The sequence below is a fragment of the Juglans regia genome, chromosome 12 (assembly GCF_001411555.2).
Source record: "Juglans regia cultivar Chandler chromosome 12, Walnut 2.0, whole genome shotgun sequence".
Lineage (NCBI taxonomy): Eukaryota > Viridiplantae > Streptophyta > Magnoliopsida > Fagales > Juglandaceae > Juglans > Juglans regia.
Window position 1 is genome coordinate 26102741 of NC_049912.1, and position 11994 is coordinate 26114734.

Here is an 11994-nt window from a genome sequence, read left to right on the forward strand (position 1 = left end):
ATTATAACAATTAATTTAATTTTTTTAAATTTTATAATAAAAATTATATTAAAAAACTATATTATAATCTTTTAAACTTTCAGCTCATCTCGTTCATCAAATAGGCCCCATGGACGTAGCATAGATCTATGAGTGATCTATGAGTGATTGTATACATTAGCCCATAAATTAGGCCCAGTCTATCAATATATTACTAGGAATAAAAGGGAGATCATGAAGAGATAAGAAGAGACGTGAGTGAGATAAAAAAAGGGCTGAAGTAAAAGCACGAGAACTGCAATGTTGACTGAAGTAAATTCCATTTTTGCCAAAAATAAAGATCATGCGAGGTCTTGCTTATATAAATTATTTCATTTCATATTATTTAATTATTACACTCTTTTTAAAATTTTAATATCAATTATAACAATTAATTTAATTTTTTTAAATTTTATAATAAAAATTATATTAAAAAACTATTCGTCAAATAACTAACACTGACCTTCAAATCATGGAGTCTCCTTGTGTGCAACTACTAGTAAACCTCCTGCTCTCTCTTTGTTCTTCTTTCCTAGGGTTTTCAGATCGAAGAAAACCACGAAGAAGAGAAAAGGCGCTGCAATCGAGCAATTTCATCGATCCAATTCGCTCGAAAACAAAAATGGCAGCTCAAATAAGCAAAAAACGAAAGGTCACACTCCTCTTTCCCTCCCTTTCCTCGCGTTATCTTGGCATCCAAACACTTTGTTATTATTAGTTTAATTTTTTGTTTTCCATAGTTTGTGGCTGACGGAGTCTTCTACGCGGAGTTGAATGAAGTGTTGACGAGAGAGCTGGCCGAGGACGGGTACTCCGGCATCGAAGTTAAGAGTTACGTCGATGCGGACCGAGATTATCAATTTATCATTAGGGCCACTCGGACTCAAAATGTTCTCGGTAACACAAACTTTGTCATTGTTTCCGTTTGGTTTCCGAGAAGGTGCCGGAAAATAAATGTAATTATATGAGAACGTACTGCTAGATTATTATAACTCTGTTTGCTAGATCATTATGATATGAAATTAAAAGCTATAAATTTATTTTTGTATTGTTAAAGACTTTGAGAATGCAGATGAGTGTGATTCATTGAGCTTGATGATTTTTTAGGGCAAATTTTTTCCGTAGTTCTTGCAAGTGGGGTTTACTTCATAAGATATGACTCCGGATGGCTTCGTTGGGTGAGGTTGAAATTTATAAATGAAAGAATAATGGAGACACAGTATGCATGTCTCGCTGTTTGTCTAAGTAATCGACAGATTGCGTGATGGACCAAAGATTCGTATATGGTGATAAACTGATACGTTTTACTCAATTCAGTGAAGTAGGAAGATATTGCTCTTTGAGTTGTATTCCATGTTTGCAAGAATTATAACAATCTTTTTGTTCATGAGCTTCTTGTGGTTGCCACAGAAATTGGAAGAAAGATTGTACTTGTTGTGGTTTGTTACATTGCATTAATTTTGATCTAGAAATTCTTTGATGGGTTTCGGTGAGAAGGGACAAAGAATTCGGGAACTCACATCTATTGTTCAAACGCGTTTTAAGTTTCCCCAAGAACAGCGTTGAGCTTTATGCTGAGAAAGTGAACAATAGAGGGCTTTGTGCCATTGCTCAGGCTGAGTCTCTGCACTACAAGCTTCTTGGAGGGCTTGCTGTCCAAAGGTTTATCTTAAGCTTGCTGCTGTCTTCTTTTTTTGTAGTGCAGCTTCCCTGAAACATGGATAAACTCCTAAGTCGTAATTTGAGCACAGAGATTTTGTTTTTATATTCTCTTGAACAGCATGATACAGTTGTTTGTGTGGTTTGTAGTTGATCACAGCTTTATTGCTGGAACCAGGGCTATGTTCTTATTTTCTTTCTGTAATTGATGAAATATTTTGCATGATGTCTCACATATGATCAAGCACATGTATATCTGCATACTTGCATGATTTATGTGTAAAACCTTTTTTTTTTTATGATTTACGTGTAAAACTTGTAAACCAAGTAGTCTAAAATGTTGAAGTGGCTGAGAATTATTTAGGCTTTTAAACAATTAGCGATTTAGCATGCTCGTCAAGTTGCCATGTTGCTTCAGTGTTGGTTTAAGATATTATGGAATATTTGTGAAAGAAAAATCATGATTTTGTATCTTTGGTTAGCACTGAGTACACTCCTCCCTTTCCCCAAAAATAATGGGTCAAGAGGACCCTCAGCAATGCTTACATTCAATTTTTGGAGTTTGTTAGTCTCTTGAACTGTTTTAGTTCTCGGAGTTCGGGAACTCCTAAATTTCATGGTCTGCACTTACTTACTAAAAAATAATTCATGGTCTGCACTAGAACATGGATGAGCCTTAAACTCAGGCATCTCAAGTTTGATTCTGCACTAAGAGTTACTCTAGAGTATCTGATATATGGTTTTGGTGGTTGGGGGTCATATATTTGGGGTTTACTCGCCAGGGGTTAATCCAAAGGGCATCTTTGTGAGTTTCCAGTCATAAAAAAATATTTCTGAAATTCTAGATATATATTGCCTCATGAATCGGCTAGATCCATTCTGCCTCTCCCCTCTCCCTCTCCCTTGGCACATAGTCATATATGTGCCAAGCTGGGATCAGTGAAACATTATCTGGTTATGATGGTTTTTTTCATTTATTATTGCTTGGCGAAACACGGACACCAGGAGATGTTATTGACCTATGGACACGTGCAGAACTCCGCGCGCGCACACACACACATATATCTGTTATTGCCGTGCCAGTTTCTTATTTTTGCTTTCTTTTTGTCATTTTCCTACAGTGGTTTTTCTTGGAGATGTCTTTGGGACCATATATATATGTATGATATTTTGAATAATGTGTATTCTTGTAGATCATGCTGTAGTTTTTTTATCCCTACTCATGGATCCTGTACTTGTGCTGAATTTTCTTTCACCTTCTTGTTTTCAGGTCTTTCTATGGTGTTCTTAGATTTGTCAGGGACAGTGGAGCAAAAGGATGTGAGGTATGCCAAGGAAGTGGTTTTTTGCCCTTGACCTAAATTATCTGTGGTGAATCAACATTTATTTTAGGAAGAGGATGACACCCAATTTTATTGATAAACTCTCACTTATGGCGGAGGAATAACTTATACAATGAAGAGCTTGGGGGCTACAACCAGAAATCTCAGAACCAAGCTCCCAAGAAAAACTATATATGGTCATTGTTATCAAGAGACAACCTGGAAAAAGGCATACTAAAAGAAAGAAGTGTAGAATTTAATGCTGAAACTAGGGATGGCCGCATGATCCACAACAAAAAGACCAACCATATGCTTAGGTAATTGAATAGCGGAAGAGAAACAAGACTATCAGCTAAGGGGTTACCTTCTTTGTAGACATGACTAATGCTAAGAGAAAAAAAAGTTCTTAAACTGCAATATTGCCCTTGTAACACCCCCTTCCCGTAGGCTAGGTGTATCACGTATTTTTTCATGAAAAATAAACCCGGCAAGCGATTCTCTAATTTCACAATTTAAAAAAATAAACTGAAGTAATTTATTATGAAATAAAAGGTCTAATAAAAAATGTCTTCCCAAAAATATTGAAGAAATAACTGAATAAATTCGTCATAAGAGACACATTTTATTTTACAAAGTCTGAACAAAACTAAAATGCTCATTCTACTCCTGGCCTGCCTGCTCGTAATCATCATCTTCACCTGGGTAATTAAAAACATGAAAATAAACTAAAATGAGTCGATGACTCAGTAAGAAATCTATCATAACGAAAACGTAATAAAGATAAAATTTTCATAAGAACTTTCATGCTGAACTTAAAATTCATGACTGTTCATGTTAATGCTTATGCTATGTATGACTGAATTATCTGAATTAACTGACTGATTTATCTTACTTATCTGACTGGCCAACACACTTAACCCTGTGTGTAAGGTTGTGCACCAGCCCCACATCCCGCTGCAGCAAGGGGAACTGCTGATAGTATTCTAGCATACTATGGTGGACCACGACTGAGTTCATGGCTTGCACACCACCCTGAAACTGAACTGCATTGGTACCATGCATCTGAATGGCCATCTTATTAACTGATCTGAACTTATCTTACACTTGAAGTTAAGATGGCTTACGTGTCTTACACATGAGATGCATGACATATTACATACATAATCATAAATTCTAAATCTGAACATGATGCGGAATGACATGGTCGTATGCTATGCTAGATGACATGCTTGCATATGATATGAGCGGTTCATAAATAATGGCTGTCAAAGAACTGGCTTGAATAATACATACATATAAGCTAACTGTGATGATCCTAATTTATAATCAAATTTACTTACCTCGACGCGTTTCTTCTTGAATAATACTTCGTAACTTGAGACCTATATTCAATAAATAACTATCACTAAATTGTTTGGAACTAAAATAAATGCTAATACTTTACTTAACTAAATTCGAAATTCTAAAACATAGTCAAACCAATATTTGTTTAACACTAAAATCAATAATTCATAGTATTTAAATTACTTAAAATACTAATAACATATTAAAACTTAGTAGAATACTAGAGCTACTTAAATACGTCATAAAACTTCAATTCTTAAAATAAGTTTCATTCCTTAACAAAATGATTAAATCTTATAAGAAATCTAATAAATATTAATATCATTTAATAAATCGTTCAAAATAAATTAACAACTCTTACTGCTGAAATATGATATCTAATCTTTCAAATATACTTTAACTGTATATATATAAATATAATTCGAAAATAATTGGTGGAAACATTCGATTTAATAAAAGTAGACTTAATCATAATATTATTCAAAACTCATAACATCTTCCTTAATTCTTTTTAAAATATAACATAATAATTTTATTAAAATCCGACTAAATAGATAAAAGAAAACTAACTAAAATAATAGGCTTCATAATGTACTTAAAAACACATTTTAAATTCCTTAAACAATTTCTTAATAAAAAGAGCATTTGACTAATATATTTACTTAACAAAATTAAACTCAACTTTAATTAAAATGACATAACAATATTCATAATTAACAAATACTCAAACGTAAGGTTATAAATATAATTATACTTAAAAACACTGCTTCAAGATACTAGATTAGAAAGGGCATACTTGTAATTTCATCTACTAACACTTAGTAGACTGAAACCTACAGCAAAACGTGTATAATATATTCTGCAGAAAACAGAGAGCTCGGGAGAGAGAGACGTGCGAAGCAAAGGCTCACCGAGAGAAGACTGACGTGCGGCGGTTCTGGGTTGCTGGCGGGGGTCACGGCGGCGTGACTGGGGCTCGTCTGAGGTGGTGCGACGCCGAAGGAAGTGAACCATGCGGCAGTGCAACCGAGAGAGAGGGAGGAGCACGTACTGAGCTGGGTCGCTGAGGGTCATAGGCCAACCGGGATGGAGTAGGTGCCACGGGGAAGAGCTGGTCGGCGGTTTCTGGCATCGTGGGTGGTGCTCCGACGTCCCGAGGTGGTCGGCGGAACAACCTGGACTGGTAGTGTCGAGGTGCTCGGCAAGAAGCCACCGCGTGGCTTACGTGCGACAGGGCTTGGAGGTCCTTCACGGTCATGCATGGTCTGCGCAGTGGGGTGGTCGCCGTGGTGGTTCCGTCGTCGAGTCGTGGCCTTTCCGGTTGCTGCGTCTCACTGAGTGGTGCCCGGTGCTAAGGCATGGGCTTGCTCTGTTCCGTGAGTGTAAAACAGAGGTGCGTCCGTGTGGTCGTTACCGTGGAAGAGAAGCAGAGGCTTCTCCATGTCCGTTGCTGTTGCGGCGTGCCTTGGCCGCTGAGGATGGTCTGCTGACTTCTGTGGTGGCTGGTGGTGGCGTGGAGTTGTCGCGGCTGGGCAAGGTTCGAAGTGTTTCTTGGTCTGCGGCGTGAGTTTTCTTCATGCAGGAGATCCAGCGTAAAAAAACATATATGTCTAGGTGGTAGAGAACACCCTAAAAAAATAAAACCCTAAGGAAAGAGACGTGCATGCATAGGAGAGGATACGTGCGGGGCGAAGAGGAGGGAAAACGTGGAACTTAAAATATGAGAGTAGTTATCCTAATAACAATAAAATCTTAAATAATAATAATAATAACAAATATAATAAATGTAAAATCTGCTAAGAATAATAATAACAATAATAATAATAATAACCTAATTATCAAACCTAATAAAATATCCGTGTAATTGTCTCTAATGATATAGGATCGGGATGTTACAAACTCCCCTCCTTATAAAAATTCCGTCCTCGGAATTTGCTAATACCTCAAGCAACCTACAAATTTGTCCATCACATTATTTCCATGTTTCTATTTTAGATCTTCGATCATTTAGTCGAGCCTAACCTTTCAAAATTTTAAACCTCATTTATTCATTCCTAAGTCTCGCATATCCTTTTACACGTGCACTTACTATCAATGATCACACACTTTAGAAATACAATAAAAGCCTAAAGTATATACCTCGACAACAAGATTGACAAAAACCTACTGATAATATCACTCACATAAATTCTTCGCATAAAATGATAAATAAATCTCCTCATATAATAATAACCTCAAATAAAAAGAAATTTACAATCCTCCAAAGTTCAAAGTCTATAAAATATTTCAATTCTAAAATTCTCAAAAATGAAATACCACAATGATCATGTGCCTATGGTTATGGGCCTACATTCCAATTAAAAGCATAGCAACATCAATTAAACTTTCAAATCAAACATTGGCATCTGGTGTTATTCTCTAATAATTGTCAACCTAACCATAAAAACTTTAATGTGCATCTCTCAAGCATACGCATACTTAAATCATCTTCTACTTGTAAACCTTAAATTCTCGTACCTCAAAAATATATGACATATCAATTTCTTTCAATAGCTCTATTGTTACCTAACTCCACAACACATGAGATTTTTACTAAAATCCTTTTTTTTTTTTTTTTTTTTTTTTTCCCACTATTCCTGTTAGACGAGAGAATCATATTACCTATAATATACCTTCCGTCAGACATTGTGAAATACCAAACACCATATGCAAATTTTTTTGCCATAATCTCCAAAACCAACTAATTACATTCTCTAATTTAAATAGGACTCCATCAAATAAGTCATCTTCACCTATTCTCCTGAGCTAGATACACTATCAATCTTAAAAGTAAGAGTTTCCCAACTTCACCTTCCATCAATCAATTACATTGTCATAACCAAATTGACACGTAACCCTAGTATACGTAATTCTCATAAAATTCTAGATATCCATGCTACATAAATACCTCGAGTGAGGTGCCATAATCTAATATAACCATGAACTAATATATCGATATTCACATAAATAATAACTACAATGATGATTCTACTGGTAGAAACCATAAAGTATTCAATCCTAAACAAACCTTGATTACTCGCGAGCAGGCTAGGAGCATCCTAGGTAACTTTAACTAAAAAAATTTTACAAAAAGTTTTTTTTTTTTTTGAAAAGTCTACAGAATCAACCTGTCTCTGATACCAAATTGTAACACCCCCTTCCCGTAGGCTAGGTGTGTCACGTATTTTTTCATGAAAAAAATAAACCCGGCAAGCGATTCTCTAATTTCACAATAAAAATAAACTGAAGTAATTTATTATGAAATAAAAGGTCTAATAAAAAAGGTCTTCCCAAAAATATTGAAGAAATAACTGAATAAATTCGTCATAAGAGACACATTTTATTTTAAAAAAAGTCTGAACAAAACTAAAATGCTCATTCTACTCCTGGCCTGCCTGCTCGTAATCATCATTTTCACCTGGGTAATTAAAAACATGAAAATAAACTAAAATGAGTCGATGACTCAGTAAGAAATCTATCATAACGAAAACGTAATAAACATAAAATTTTCATAAGAACTTTCATGCTGAACTTAAAATTCATGACTGTTCATGTTAATGCTTATGCTATGTATGACTGAATTATCTGAATTAACTGACTGATTTATCTTACTTATCTGACTGGCCAACACACTTAACCCTGTGTGTAAGGTTGTGCACCAGCCCCACATCCCGCTGCAGCAAGGGGAACTGCTGATAGTATTCTAGCATACTATGGTGGACCACGACTGAGTTCGTGGCTTGCACACCACCCTGAAACTGAACTGCATTGGTACCATGCATCTGAATGGCCATCTTATTAACTGATCTGAACTTATCTTACACTTGAAGTTAAGATGGCTTACGTGTCTTACACATGAGATGCATGACATATTACATACATAATCATAAATTCTAAATCTGAACATGATGCGGAATGACATGGTCGTATGCTATGCTAGATGACATGCTTGCATATGATATGAGCGGTTCATAAATAATGGCTGTCAAAGAACTGGCTTGAATAATACATACATATAAGCTAACTGTGATGATCCTAATTTATAATCAAATTTACTTACCTCGACGCGTTTCTTCTTGAATAATACTTCGTAACTTGAGACCTATATTCAATAAATAACTATCACTAAATTGTTTGGAACTAAAATAAATGCTAATACTTTACTTAACTAAATTCGAAATTCTAAAACATAGTCAAACCAATATTTGTTTAACACTAAAATCAATAATTCATAGTATTTAAATTACTTAAAATACTAATAACATATTAAAACTTAGTAGAATACTAGAGCTACTTAAATACGTCATAAAACTTCAATTCTTAAAATAAGTTTCATTCCTTAACAAAATGATTAAATCTTATAAGAAATCTAATAAATATTAATATCATTTAATAAATCGTTCAAAATAAATTAACAACTCTTACTGCTGAAATATGATATCTAATCTTTCAAATATACTTTAACTGTATATATATAAATATAATTCGAAAATAATTGGTGGAAACATTCGATTTAATAAAAGTAGACTTAATCATAATATTATTCAAAACTCATAACATCTTCCTTAATTCTTTTTAAAATATAACATAATAATTTTATTAAAATCCGACTAAATAGATAAAAGAAAACTAACTAAAATAATAGGCTTCATAATGTACTTAAAAACACATTTTAAATTCCTTAAACAATTTCTTAATAAAAAGAGCATTTGACTAATATATTTACTTAACAAAATTAAACTCAACTTTAATTAAAATGACATAACAATATTCATAATTAACAAATACTCAAACGTAAGGTTATAAATATAATTATACTTAAAAACACTGCTTCAAGATACTAGATTAGAAAGGGCATACTTGTAATTTCATCTACTAACACTTAGTAGACTGAAACCTACAGCAAAACGTGTATAATATATTCTGCAGAAAACAGAGAGCTCGGGAGAGAGAGACGTGCGAAGCAAAGGCTCACCGAGAGAAGACTGACGTGCGGCGGTTCTGGGTTGCTGGCGGGGGTCACGGCGGCGTGACTGGGGCTCGTCTGAGGTGGTGCGACGCCGAAGGAAGTGAACCATGCGGCAGTGCAACCGAGAGAGAGGGAGGAGCACGTACTGAGCTGGGTCGCTGAGGGTCATAGGCCAACCGGGATGGAGTAGGTGCCACGGGGAAGAGCTGGTCGGCGGTTTCTGGCATCGTGGGTGGTGCTCCGACGTCCCGAGGTGGTCGGCGGAACAACCTGGACTGGTAGTGTCGAGGTGCTCGGCAAGAAGCCACCGCGTGGCTTACGTGCGACAGGGCTTGGAGGTCCTTCACGGTCATGCATGGTCTGCGCAGTGGGGTGGTCGCCGTGGTGGTTCCGTCGTCGAGTCGTGGCCTTTCCGGTTGCTGCGTCTCACTGAGTGGTGCCCGGTGCTAAGGCATGGGCTTGCTCTGTTCCGTGAGTGTAAAACAGAGGTGCGTCCGTGTGGTCGTTACCGTGGAAGAGAAGCAGAGGCTTCTCCATGTCCGTTGCTGTTGCGGCGTGCCTTGGCCGCTGAGGATGGTCTGCTGACTTCTGTGGTGGCTGGTGGTGGCGTGGAGTTGTCGCGGCTGGGCAAGGTTCGAAGTGTTTCTTGGTCTGCGGCGTGAGTTTTCTTCATGCAGGAGATCCAGCGTAAAAAAACATATATGTCTAGGTGGTAGAGAACACCCTAAAAAAATAAAACCCTAAGGAAAGAGACGTGCATGCATAGGAGAGGATACGTGCGGGGCGAAGAGGAGGGAAAACGTGGAACTTAAAATATGAGAGTAGTTATCCTAATAACAATAAAATCTTAAATAATAATAATAATAACAAATATAATAAATGTAAAATCTGCTAAGAATAATAATAACAATAATAATAATAATAACCTAATTATCAAACCTAATAAAATATCCGTGTAATTGTCTCTAATGATATAGGATCGGGATGTTACAGCCCTGATTGCTTTATAATATCAGCTAAGCTGGTGAATCAACATTGTTGTTCTGTTTTCTTAATAACGGCTTCTATCTTGTCTTTACATACAGGTTATAGTTAGTGGTGAGCTCAGGGCTCAACATGCCAAATCTATGAAGTTCAAGGATGGATACATGATATCCTCTGGTCAGCCTGTCAATGAATATATTGACTCTGCTGTGAGGCATGTGCTTCTGAGGCAGGTCAGCTTAGTTATGCAGTTTGCATCCCAAGAATGTGCTTAGTTTTGAAAGGAATTTTTTAAACGATGTTTTTGTGTGAACAAATTGTTGCAGGTTGTACTTGGCATCAAGGTAAAGATATTGCTTGATTGGGATCCAAAGGGCAAGTTAGGCCCCACAACAACACCCTTGCCTGATTTGGTTACCATCCACCTACTGAAGGAGGAGGAGGGCTACAGCATGTCAGCATCAGGCCCTCACTGGCGGCAACTAATATAGAGGTTGCAGCAAATCACACAACCCCCCGCCCCCTTTTTCCTTTTGTTTCTTTTCTTTTTATTAGCCTTTTGCTAAAATTTTACCATATAGCGTCGTGAGAGAGATGTTTGGCTGCGAAATTCTGGCTCGCGAGAGATCCGTTTTGTAGACTTTTGCTTTGCTTTTGAAAGCGGTATACTTATTTGTTTTGATATCAAGTTAATCTCAACTTATCTCATTTTATAATTATAAAATTTTTAAATAAAATATAATAAATAATTTAATTTTTTTAAATTCTAAAATAAAATTAATATTTTAAAAATATTTTATTTAACTTTTATCTCGTCTTATTTCAATCCACTACTATTGATTGTTGTTTGTTTTGTACGAATGGTACCCCTGATGAAATTGAAGGGTGAAATAATAAAAGATACAATTTTTTACTATTTTCTTACAAATTAAAATAATGATATTCTTATAATTTAATTTTACAAATTATCTTCTAATTAAAACAGTATGATAAAAAAAAGTTTGTGTATATATATACATATTTCCTATATCTTAAAAGTACATATCCTGGTATGAATGATGTTTATGAACAGTAATAAATAGTATTTATAAACAGTACCTATATAGTGCGTATCTTGATATGAATAGTGTTTATGAATAGTAATAAATAGGATTTTCTATAGACATTTTTTATTCTGCCTATCATTTTCCGTGTAGTATTTTACAAGAATAATTTTACATACAATTATGAAGTATGTAAACGTCACGTAATCGTTTTAAAAAAAGAGTATGGTCTATTATTAAAAAATTAATTTTTTTATGTAGGTCCTATATATATATATATATTTTTTTTAAAACGATTACGCGACGGTTGCACAATTTATAATTTCAAATATATTTTCTCATCTTTCAAAGGTTTTGAACTCTTTAGTGTATTGACAAAAAATGATCCTGACTTTTTTAGATGGATTTGTGTGCGTGCAGTATGACATAGTCACATAAGCTCATACGTATATATATTAAGTAGACACAATTATTTTAAAAAAATAAATGATGAAGTTTTATTGAACATTTTTAATATAATTTATTTTTTTCCTCAATTAGGTAGATGTAGCCACTGCTAGTGTATATATATATATATATATATGTATAGTTATATGAGTGAGGGTGGAGAAGAATA

The 11994-nt window shown here is 35.2% G+C and overlaps 1 pseudogene; it reads left to right on the forward strand.

Annotated features, from left to right (window-relative positions):
- Positions 1 to 496: 496 nt before the first annotated feature.
- Positions 497 to 11007, forward strand: LOC109020150 (annotated as a pseudogene).
- Positions 11008 to 11994: the final 987 nt, after the last annotated feature.